Below are 10,126 nucleotides of genomic sequence, written 5' to 3'. Positions count from 1 at the left end.
TGCAGTGGGGACGAAGAATGATGGCCTTGAAGGAGCACCCCAAAATGAGGTGCCTTCTGGTGTGCCAGCAAGACACAGACCTGGGGAGCTCCAGGCTGGGGCCAGCTTCAGAGGTTGAGATGGATATAAAAGGCAACATGTTTTTCTTTAGGCCGAAGGGCGTAAAGGAGCACGGAGCTTCATCAGATTGGATCGCTCAACGGTCTTGATTCAGCCCCTGAAGCCCACCGACTTAACAGCGGTGAGATTTTAAGTCAATCTCAGGCTATTCTTGCTGTATCTACATCTGCGCTGCTGTGCTAGTCACATCCTCAGCCCTTCCTCTGTAAGCAGGAGGTAGATGGGAGCCGAGATTCCCGTCTAACCGCAGAAAGCAAGACAAAGCTTCAAATATCACAAGGCTTTTCACAGAAGTATGGGAGTTTATGTGTGCTACAGACTCGCAGCCGGGTCAGCTGGATGGAGACACACCAGGCAGCACTTCAGTTAGGGTTTGCTTCGCCGACTGACAGCCTGATGGCTCAGCCCCGGCTCCCTCTGCGCACCGAGCCCTTCCCCGCGTGCCAGGTCTGGCCCAATTCAGTCGTGAGGACGCCCGGGACGCCTGGGCCACGACACGTCCCCCACCCACCGCGCGCTGCGGGGGCAGGCACGGCTCTGCTTCCCTTTGCAATAGCTATCCCTCCTCAGCGCATCATTTTTACTTATTGACACTTAAACAAGAAGATGGTTCTTAACCAGTTTCGCCATTAATGACAATGGTACAGGAAATTAGCATTAACTGGTTTTTCACCAATATCTTTTCCTCCCACGGTTGTGGAGCTGCCTTTGAGTGTAAGATATTGGAGCCAATGTGCTAAACAAGCTTCACCTATGGTGAACGAACGCCCAGGCCAAGCGATTAGGCAGCATGGCAGTGAGATAGTTTGCCGTTATAGCTTAGGTACGCCCACGGCGCACGAAGCCTCTGTGCGATCCCACGTGAATAGATTGGCAGAGCAAGAGCCAGGGTTCCGTCGTTCCTGTGCTGCCCCATAACCCCCATACTGCCCCATAGCCCCCGTGCTGCCCCATAGCCCCCATGCTGCCCCATAGTACCCGTGGTGCCCCATAGCCCCTGTGCTGCCCCATAGCCCCCGTGCCCCCGTGCTGCCCTATAGCCTCCATGATGCCCCATAGCCCCCATGCTGCCCCATAGCCCCCGTGGTGCCCCATAGCCCCCGTGCTGCCCCATAGCCCCCGTGGTGCCCCATAGCCCCCGTGCTGCCCCATAGTCCCTGTGGTGCCCCATAGCCCCCATGCTGCCCCATAGTCCTCATGGTGCCCCATAGCCCCTGTGCTGCCCCATAACCCCCATACTGCCCCATAGCCCCCGTGCTGCTCCATAGCCCCCATGCTGCCCCATAGCCTCCGTGCTGCCCCATAGCCCCTGTGCTCCCCATAGTCCCCGTGGTGCCCCATAGCCCCTGTACTGCCCCATAACCCCCATACTGCCCCATAGCCCCCGTGCTGCTCCATAGCCCCCATGCTGCCCCATAGCCCCCATGGTGTCCCATAGCCTCCGTGCTGCCCCATAGCCCCTGTGCTGCCCCATAGCCTCCGTGCTGCCCCATAGCCCCCGTGCTGCTGCAGCGCCCTTCTCTGCGGGTACAAGCGTTCACTGCTGGAGCTGGCAGGATGCGGGCGCTGCACCCGCAGCCACAGGAGAGGGGACAGGAGCCCTCCCTGCCCCACTGCTGCAGCCCTGCCTTTGCTGCAGCCCCACAGAGCACCCAGACCCCTCCAGCGCTCATTTGCCACGGGTCTATGCAACGGACAAGGGTGCTCACACTGGTCCTGCCCGCCGTGCAACCGTGGTAATGTCCTCCTCCTTATTACCCAGCTTCTCACTGCTGTTATCCCCATCCTGGTGTGACGAACAATCCCAATCTCTAAGGCATTTCTCTGGTTCCTAAGTAATGCTTTTGTGTTAAAAAGAAAGCACTGAAGGAGCTTTTAAATCCAGTATCCAACCCTTAAAGCATCATCAGAGACAAGTGGACCTTCTGTTTGCATTCATTTATAGCCTTCTCTAGAAATTGCCTATTGAATTACTATTTCTTGCGCCTGTTTAAATAAATAGGCGCATTTGTTATTGCTGTTGAAAGTTCCATGTTTGGCCTTTTTAAGTCATTTGATTAGGAAGTAGAGAGAATATTTTAGCAGCAAAGAAGGCACTGACAATCAGCACTAGTAGAAATAATCCAATTTTCTTCGCAAAGAAGGGCAAGGGTCCTCCTAGGAGGTCAAAGCTCGCTTAGCACAATTAGAACTTTAATTAATGAAATTGGTTGAGCCTCCGCCAGTGGAGGCAGTGCATCGCCCCTGCGCGGCAGAGCTCTAGGAGGAGCGACACCCGCTCCCCGTGCCGCGGGGCGGTGGGCTCTCCTGGCCAGCACAGCTGTGGGCAGAGCCGTGCTGACCCCCAGCTCCCCCCCCCATGAAGCTGGACCCCCCGCCCTGCTGTGGAGGCCATTTAGCTGGAGATGCATCTTTTGGGCTCTTTGTTTAACATCAAGAGCAAAATTGGCCGCCTTCAGCAGCTTTGTGACGAGCAGCACAACTCTCGGTATGTCGTGCTGTTCAGACATGCTGTCTGCAATTAATATTGCATAACAGCCTCCTGATTCCTAAATTATGTATTTCTCCTTCTCAGCATCGTGTGGTTTTTACAGGGTTAATTATTTTCCATCATTCTGCCTTTAGCAACAGTCGTCTTAATTAAGGGGGCTGAGCCCCACTCCCATTTCTGCCTGGCGGATCCTAATGAAATCAATGGAGCCACACGGTGTAAATGCGAGCGGAATAGTGGCCATTTACGTAAAAATAAAATGCTCCCTCTCTTGTTGATTAATGCGTAAAATTAAACCCAGGCAGAGTCTCCAACTTCTGACTAAATGTCACGGAGTAAATTACTGCAAAACCCCCGCTCGGCGTGGCTTCTCCGTCTGCAGCTCAAGCGCTGCTCGTCCCCCTCCAGGCGCCCTGTGCCACCGAGGCCGGGACCGAACGGGACCGAGACGCTCCGACGAAACCAGCCTCTGTGGAAGCCAGCAGCGGCTCTGCCACCGCGCCGGCAGGTGCCAGGTCTCGTGGCTTTGCTTTTGGGGAGTGAAAATGGTTGCAGAAGTTCGCAGTGAGACGCCGAGGTCACTGCCACCTCTCCTTCCTCCTTCCTTTTTCCTGCTCCCCCCCCGCTCCCTGCCCCGCGGAGATGCTGGACGCTCAGCCCCTGGAGCTGGGCACCCTCGGGCTCCCCGCTGCCAGCGCTGGCAGCCTCCGTCCCGCCTCGCCCACGGCTCTGGGCAGGAACATGCTGGGGGTCCCCGGCCCCCCGCTCCCGCTCCGCCAGCGGGGAGCCCTCCCAATCCCCTCTGTGGCTTGCTTTAAGGCGAGGAATCGAACAGTGCGGGGGAAAAAGGTTTCAAAACAGCCAAGGGCACCCGTGTCTGCCGGTGTCCCCCCCAGGTCCCAGCACCACGGGGAACCCGCCGGTCTCTCCTTCCCCTCCCCTGCTGCTTGCCCCCCCTTAACAGCCCTCCGCTGCTGGCAGCAAAAGGGCTTATCTCGAGCTATTCCTCCCTTGCTTGCATTTCCTGACAGCCACCTATTAAAGCAGACCCAGGCATCCATGCAGCAGAGGCTCCAATAAGTGGATCCACATGCAATATTCATGGATCACTTCAGAATAGTTACAGATCCATCACGCTTGGCAGCAGGACGGGCGTGCGCTCCTAATGCTGGGCTTAAGCACCTTTTTGAACCGGAGCCCTGAGGATGACCACACGGCTCAGCCCGGAGGACGGCTGGGTGGGCGGCGATGCCGCGGGGGCCGCGTGGCGCTTGGGGGACGCGGGCAGCCCAGAGCCTCGCTGACGGTGCCGCCGAGGCCACAGCCCCTGCGGAGACGGTTCCTGTAAGAAAAGGCGACGGTCTGCGGGAGGGGACAAGGGCCACCGGTGCCACCAGCCCGTCCCGCCTGTGTCCCTGTCAATACCACATCCAGCACGAGAGCTCTGGGGTGCCCGCGCTGTCCCCGCTGGCGGCACGGCTCTTTCCCATCAGAGACCCCTGCCCGCTCTGCGATCCCCCACCCGCCTCCGTCGCTGCCGCCAGGGAAACCCCGGCAAGGCCTTCGGAGAGCTGGGGCTGTCGGGCACCCCCGGGCCACCCTGTGAAACCGCTGCTCCTGCGCCCGCTGAAGCGATCAGATAAACCCCCACAGCGCATCGAGGCCAAGGGAGCCCGACCGGAGCTTAATTCCCCTGCTCTGGGAAAGGTTTGTTTACCAGCTTCTTATATGTCTGGCCAGCACCACGCTGCAGCTCCAAAACCAATCTTATCCCCCAGGATTAATTTTTATACAATCATTCTGGAGTCTATGATAATCACTCCATAAAAAAATGAAGAGATTTGGGATTTTTTTTCAATGCAGAGGATTAGGTCTAAATAAAAGTAATCTGCAGGAAGCTCAGCTGTATGCACACCACTAATCACTCCTTTACTCTTCCCAGCTTTAGCCCTTTCATTAGTATTTTCCATAGTAGAGCCATTTGTCCTCGGTGAGGTCAGGCCGACGCAGTCAGACACGTCCCCGCGGGCCACGGCCATGTGCCAGCCCACGGGGGTTTGCCCCAGGAGGCAGAGGACAGCATCCACAGCAGCAGCCCAGGCGAGCGGCAGCACCGTGCACTGCTGCACTGCGCATCGCTGCGGTGCCGTGCATCGCTGCAGGGCTGTGCATCGCTGCAGGGCTGTGCATCGCTGCGGTGCCGTGCATCGCTGCAGGGCTGTGCATCGCTGCAGGGCTGTGCATCGCTGCAGGGCTGCGCATCGCTGCGGTGCCGTGCATCGCTGCGGTGCCGTGCATCGCTGCAGGGCTGTGCATCGCTGCGGTGCCGTGCATCGCTGCAGGGCTGTGCATCGCTGCAGGGCTGTGCATCGCTGCAGGGCTGCGCATCGCTGCGGTGCCGTGCATCGCTGCAGGGCTGTGCACCGCTGCAGCACCATGCATCGCTGCAGGGCTGTGCATCGCTGCAGGGCTGTGCATCGCTGCGGTGCCGTGCATCGCTGCAGGGCTGTGCACCGCTGCAGCACCATGCATCGCTGCAGGGCTGTGCATCGCTGCAGGGCTGTGCATCGCTGCAGGGCTGTGCATCGCTGCGGTGCCGTGCATCGCTGCAGGGCTGCGCATCGCTGCAGGGCTGTGCACTGCTGCAGGGCCGTGCATTGCTGCAGGGCTGTGCATCGCTGCAGGGCTGTGCATCGCTGCAGGGCTGTGCATCGCTGCAGGGCTGCGCATCGCTGCAGGGCTGTGCATCGCTGCAGGGCCGTGCACCGCTGCGGTGCCGCGCATTGCTGCAGGGCTGTGCATCGCTGCAGGGCTGTGCACCGCTGCAGCACCATGCATCGCTGCAGGGCTGTGCATCGCTGCAGGGCTGTGCATCGCTGCAGGGCTGTGCATTGCCACAGCACCACGTATTGCTGCGGGGCTGTGCATCACTGCGGGGCCGTGCACCGCTGCAGCACCATGCATCGCTGCAGGGCTGTGCATCGCTGCAGGGCTGTGCATCGCTGCAGGGCTGTGCATTGCCACAGCACCACGTATTGCTGCGGGGCTGTGCATCACTGCGGGGCCGTGCACCGCTGCAGCACCATGCATCGCTGCAGGGCTGTGCATCGCTGCAGGGCTGTGCATTGCCACAGCACCACGTATTGCTGCGGGGCTGTGCATCACTGCGGGGCCGTGCACCGCTGCAGCACCATGCATCGCTGCAGGGCTGTGCATCGCTGCAGGGCTGTGCATCGCTGCAGGGCCGTGCATTGCCACAGCACCACGTATTGCTGCGGGGCTGTGCATTGCTGCAGGGCCGTGCATTGCCACAGCACCACGTATTGCTGCGGGGCCGTGCATTGCTGCAGGGCCGTGCATTGCCACAGCACCACGTATTGCTGCGGGGCTGGGCATCACTGCGGGGCCGTGCACCGCTGCAGCACCATGCATCGCTGCAGGGCTGTGCATCGCTGCAGGGCTGTGCATCGCTGCAGCGCTGTGCATTACTGCGGTGCTGTGCATCCCTGCAGCAAGCAGCAGAGCGGGGCTGGGGGCACAGCTGGGCTCGCTGCCCCTTGCTCCACTCCAGAGAGCAGGCTCTGGCATGGGAACACTTGGGCTCCTCACCCTGGGATCTTTCTGGCGTGCTTTGGGAGGAGGTGCAGTAATTAGCATGGGAAGCTTCTAACGCAGTGCCACAAACCAGCTGGTTTAAAACACAGTAAACTATTAAAAGAGACAACTAGCTTAAATCCCAAAGCCTTTAGTAACTTCCTGGTGGCTTAACTAGGTGAAGCGTGAATAATAATCTGGAGCAGGTGACTTCCCCAGGGCGAGGGCAGTCGTCTCCCTGCTCCCCCGAGGGCCCGGGCAGGTCCCTCGGCTGTCAGAGGCACCCCTGGCACCCCGCCCGCCCGCCCCACCTCCCGTGGCGTGCCCCCTTTCAAGGCTGGGGGGCAGGGATGAAGAGATGGAGCCCACCACCCTGGTGCAAACGCCTGCAGCCTTTCTGATCCCACCCCCTGCATGTGCATAAACCTCCCCCCGCTGCAGGGCTGCCACTTCTGCCTAACTCTCACCTGCCAGGCTTGCAAAGCCCGGCTTAACTAACCCTTGCCTTGCATTTACGGCAGCAGTGAGTGAGGAGCGGGTAACTGCCTGCACACCGCTCCCTCCCCGCTGGCACACCAGGATTGTTCCCAGGTGCTGACGCTGTTTCCCGCTGAGGCTTGGGGCCGAACTCCTGCACGGTCCCGGCGGGATGCGAGCAACGCGGGGGCCAGCCCGTGCCTGGGGCTCGGGGGGACGGGCAGCAGGCTCCTGGGGCTGCCAGAAAAATGGGGGGTCGAAGGCTGGAAGAAAATATTGTACGTAGTAAAGTCAGAAAGAGACGCGTGCCCTTTACGTCCAGCAAGAGTTTTTGCAAATATAATTAAAATAAATACATATCTGGGACCGGTCTGACCGCAGCTATAAGGATGCCGTGCCAGATTTTTAAAACAAAATAACTTAAGCACTTAGAAAAGGACTCGAGCAGACTTTGGGTACTTATGTTCAAAATAATTGTCCCAGGAAACCCAATTCAGCAGCCACCCAGGCTGAAAGCACTTAGGCACACTCGGGCAGGCATTCAACAAAGCATTTAGCTACCCTGGCGCTGCATCAGCAGAAACCTCGGGGCCTTCCTTCAGGGGAGTGACTCAGGGAAACCGCAGGGGCTTGGTGCTGGGACGGCCGGGGTCCCGCCGGGGTCCCGCCTGGGTCTGCTCTGGGTCCGGCCTGGGTCCAGTTCTCATGCTTATTTGGCCCCTAAACAGCGATTTTTGCAGGCGTCCCTTGCTGCTGTCGCGGCCCGTGGTTGGTGCGATGTCCCTGCCAGGCACAGGTGGCGAAGCCGTTTCAGGTAGCCCTGCTGAGCCCTCCTGCCGCGACAGCCCCGGGCCAGGCTGCGGGTGTCCGCGCCGGAGCGGGGGGCCAGGCCCCCCGACCCACCGCGGTGCCGTCCCCTTGCCGCGCTGTTTGCAGCTGGCTCCTGCCGCTGCTGGCTGCTGCCACTGCTCCAAGGCTCGGGGAGAGGGTGGTTCGTTAGCACGGCAGCGTGACAGGAGCCGCAGGTGGCTCGCTCCTCGCCGCCTTCCCCAGGGAACGCATTTTCAGTGCAAGTGGAGATGCTGCAAACCAGCGGTCTCGGCTGCTAAACGCGGCTGTGGAGGGAGAAGGCTTCTGGTAATAAATTCATAGATCTTCACCCGCCAGCAGGCTGACAAGCACCTGGGTTTAAAGAGACTTTAAAATTATTTTGGGTGCAGTCCATCAGACCGAGACCCCTCATGCCTGGACACCTTAAACACCAGCTTCAAAGGAGGGAAGGAAACTGCAAGCAGAAAAGGTTGATTTCAGTGGGGGCAAATCTTCAAAATGCAACTTTTCTGTAGAGTTAAAAAGGCCGTGTCCCATTTCCATCAATAACTCAAAAAGTGGGAACCTTTCCTAAGCGCCCACCGGCCCAATGGGCGCTTCCTCGGTTGGCCTTGAAAGCGAATCGAAGCTGCTCGTTTCTTTTACGCGCTGTAGCTGCGCTTCTCCCCCGCTGAAACGCCGCCTCGCCTCTGCTCCGGCAGGCTGAATCCTTGTCCCCGTTTCAAACACATTTCTTTTCTAGCATCAATAAAAAATCCCATCAGATGCATCTGCTGGGGGTTCTTTTCTTACTGGCAACCGGGCTGGTGAGGACCTCTGGGCTGGTCCTCCTGCCCTGCCCAGCACCCACTGCTCCCTGGCAGCTGCGCCGGACGCGATGCTAACGCCGCTCGCCCTCACAGCCAGACCCTCTCCCTCCCCCCACCCCTGCCTTCTGCACCCTCCGCAGGCTCCATTTCTCGTTGCAAGAGCAGCCCCGGCAGCCCGGGCTGCCGGCCGTCGGGGCAGGGTGTCCATCGAGCAGGGACCACCGCCGGCGCCGGGGCGCCGCAGCTGCCGGCTGAGGGGTTTCCTATGGAAGGCACATTCCTCCTTGGAGAGCCTCAAATCTCGTCGAAACAGTAATTCCTACAAATTTCCTACTGTGTGCCACTGCTGCGTTTCTAGCAAACACGCTCACTTAAGGACGGGTATTTATCACCAGCCAAGGACTCGGTGTAACCTGCACGCCAGGGCTTTCACCGCTACTGCAGGGGCGGCGGGAAGCTGCTGGTGGCGTGAAGGCATGGGAAACTGCCGTCTCTGCCCCTTGTCTTCAAGGCAGCTTGCAAAACACCCTGTGAAGAGTGAAAATGCTGGCTTGCCAACCTACCGCCTCTTTCACAGCTTTGCACAAAAAATAAGCCACCTAACTGAGGAGAAATGTTCTCGGGCTCCGGGGCAGGGAGCTCTGCACCTGGGCCTCCCCACTCCTCTCGCCCGCAGCCTCCGGCGAGCCGAGCTTCTGTGTCAATTACAGGAAAATCAATGAAGATACTGTTCAGGACTCCTTTTCACCATTCAGCGCGGATGATATCCTTCACTTTCTAGCACTGATTCATTTACTTTCAGCCTCTCCAGGGGCTCCTGACATATTGCTATCTCTGAAGAATCTGAAGCAAGAACTGCCTTTGTTTCCACTGCAACTTGTTGGCGTGCACAGGCACCGGGGATGGCACTGCGGGGCCGGGGCTCACAACGGGGTCAAGAGGAGAGCGGCTGCAGCATGTGGCAGGGTTTTTCAACATTTCTTGCCAAAGCACCTTTCCAGTGTCCTCTCGGACCTCATTTGCACAGAGAGATTGGGCAGGATGGGGGAGCAAAGTGGGTCCAAACCCGGGGCTGGTGCGACATCGACCTCCTTCCCCCGGCTCCGCGCGGTTCCGGCTGAGCTGTCCCCAACAGCACAGGAGCGCTGCTGCTCCTCCCGCTGTGCTGCCGCCGCCAGCACGTCCCTCTCCGAGCGCCAAAGCTCTGCCTGGGCACTGTCGGGGCTTCGCCTGGGCCACCGGGCAGCGCGTGGCCTTCGGCCTTCCCATGCTGCTCACCCACTCGTGATAAAAAGCCTCTGATCCACTCAGAGCTCGTGCCTGACCGCCGGGTGACACGTCCAGTGGGCTCCAGGACCGCCGCAGGGCCAGCTGCAGAAAGGGGAAAGCCCCGCTTGTCCAGCAGCCTGTTGGCAGTAAATACCCTGCCCTCGCTCGCTAACCTTCGCGGAGGCCGTTGGGAGCCTTGTACCAAACCCAGCTGCTGGGAGCCCCACTCCTGCCCGAGCAGGGTGGAAAGTCGTGTGGTGGAAAGCGGAAAGGTGTACGACACGAGGGCTGTGCAGACTGGGGTTTATACCCGGCCCCAGGAGGCAGGGTCAGGAACTGCGCAAGACAATGTTAAGTGTCACAGAATTGGTTTCCAAAGTATCTAAAGGCAAAACGTTGCGGGTGGTACCTCCGCGGGCGCCTGGGTGGGCTCGCTGAAGCTGGGGACAGCATGCGCTGGGCGGACGGCAACAGAAACCGTGTAAAGAGTCATGTAAAAAACCTCTCTCCTGTATCAAAACAGTCTTATCTCCTA

This window comes from Phalacrocorax carbo, chromosome Z (assembly GCF_963921805.1).
Source record: "Phalacrocorax carbo chromosome Z, bPhaCar2.1, whole genome shotgun sequence".
NCBI classification, from domain to species: Eukaryota; Metazoa; Chordata; class Aves; order Suliformes; family Phalacrocoracidae; genus Phalacrocorax; species Phalacrocorax carbo.
The sequence above is the reverse complement of the archived record's forward strand: the minus strand, read 5'-3'. Positions refer to the sequence as shown.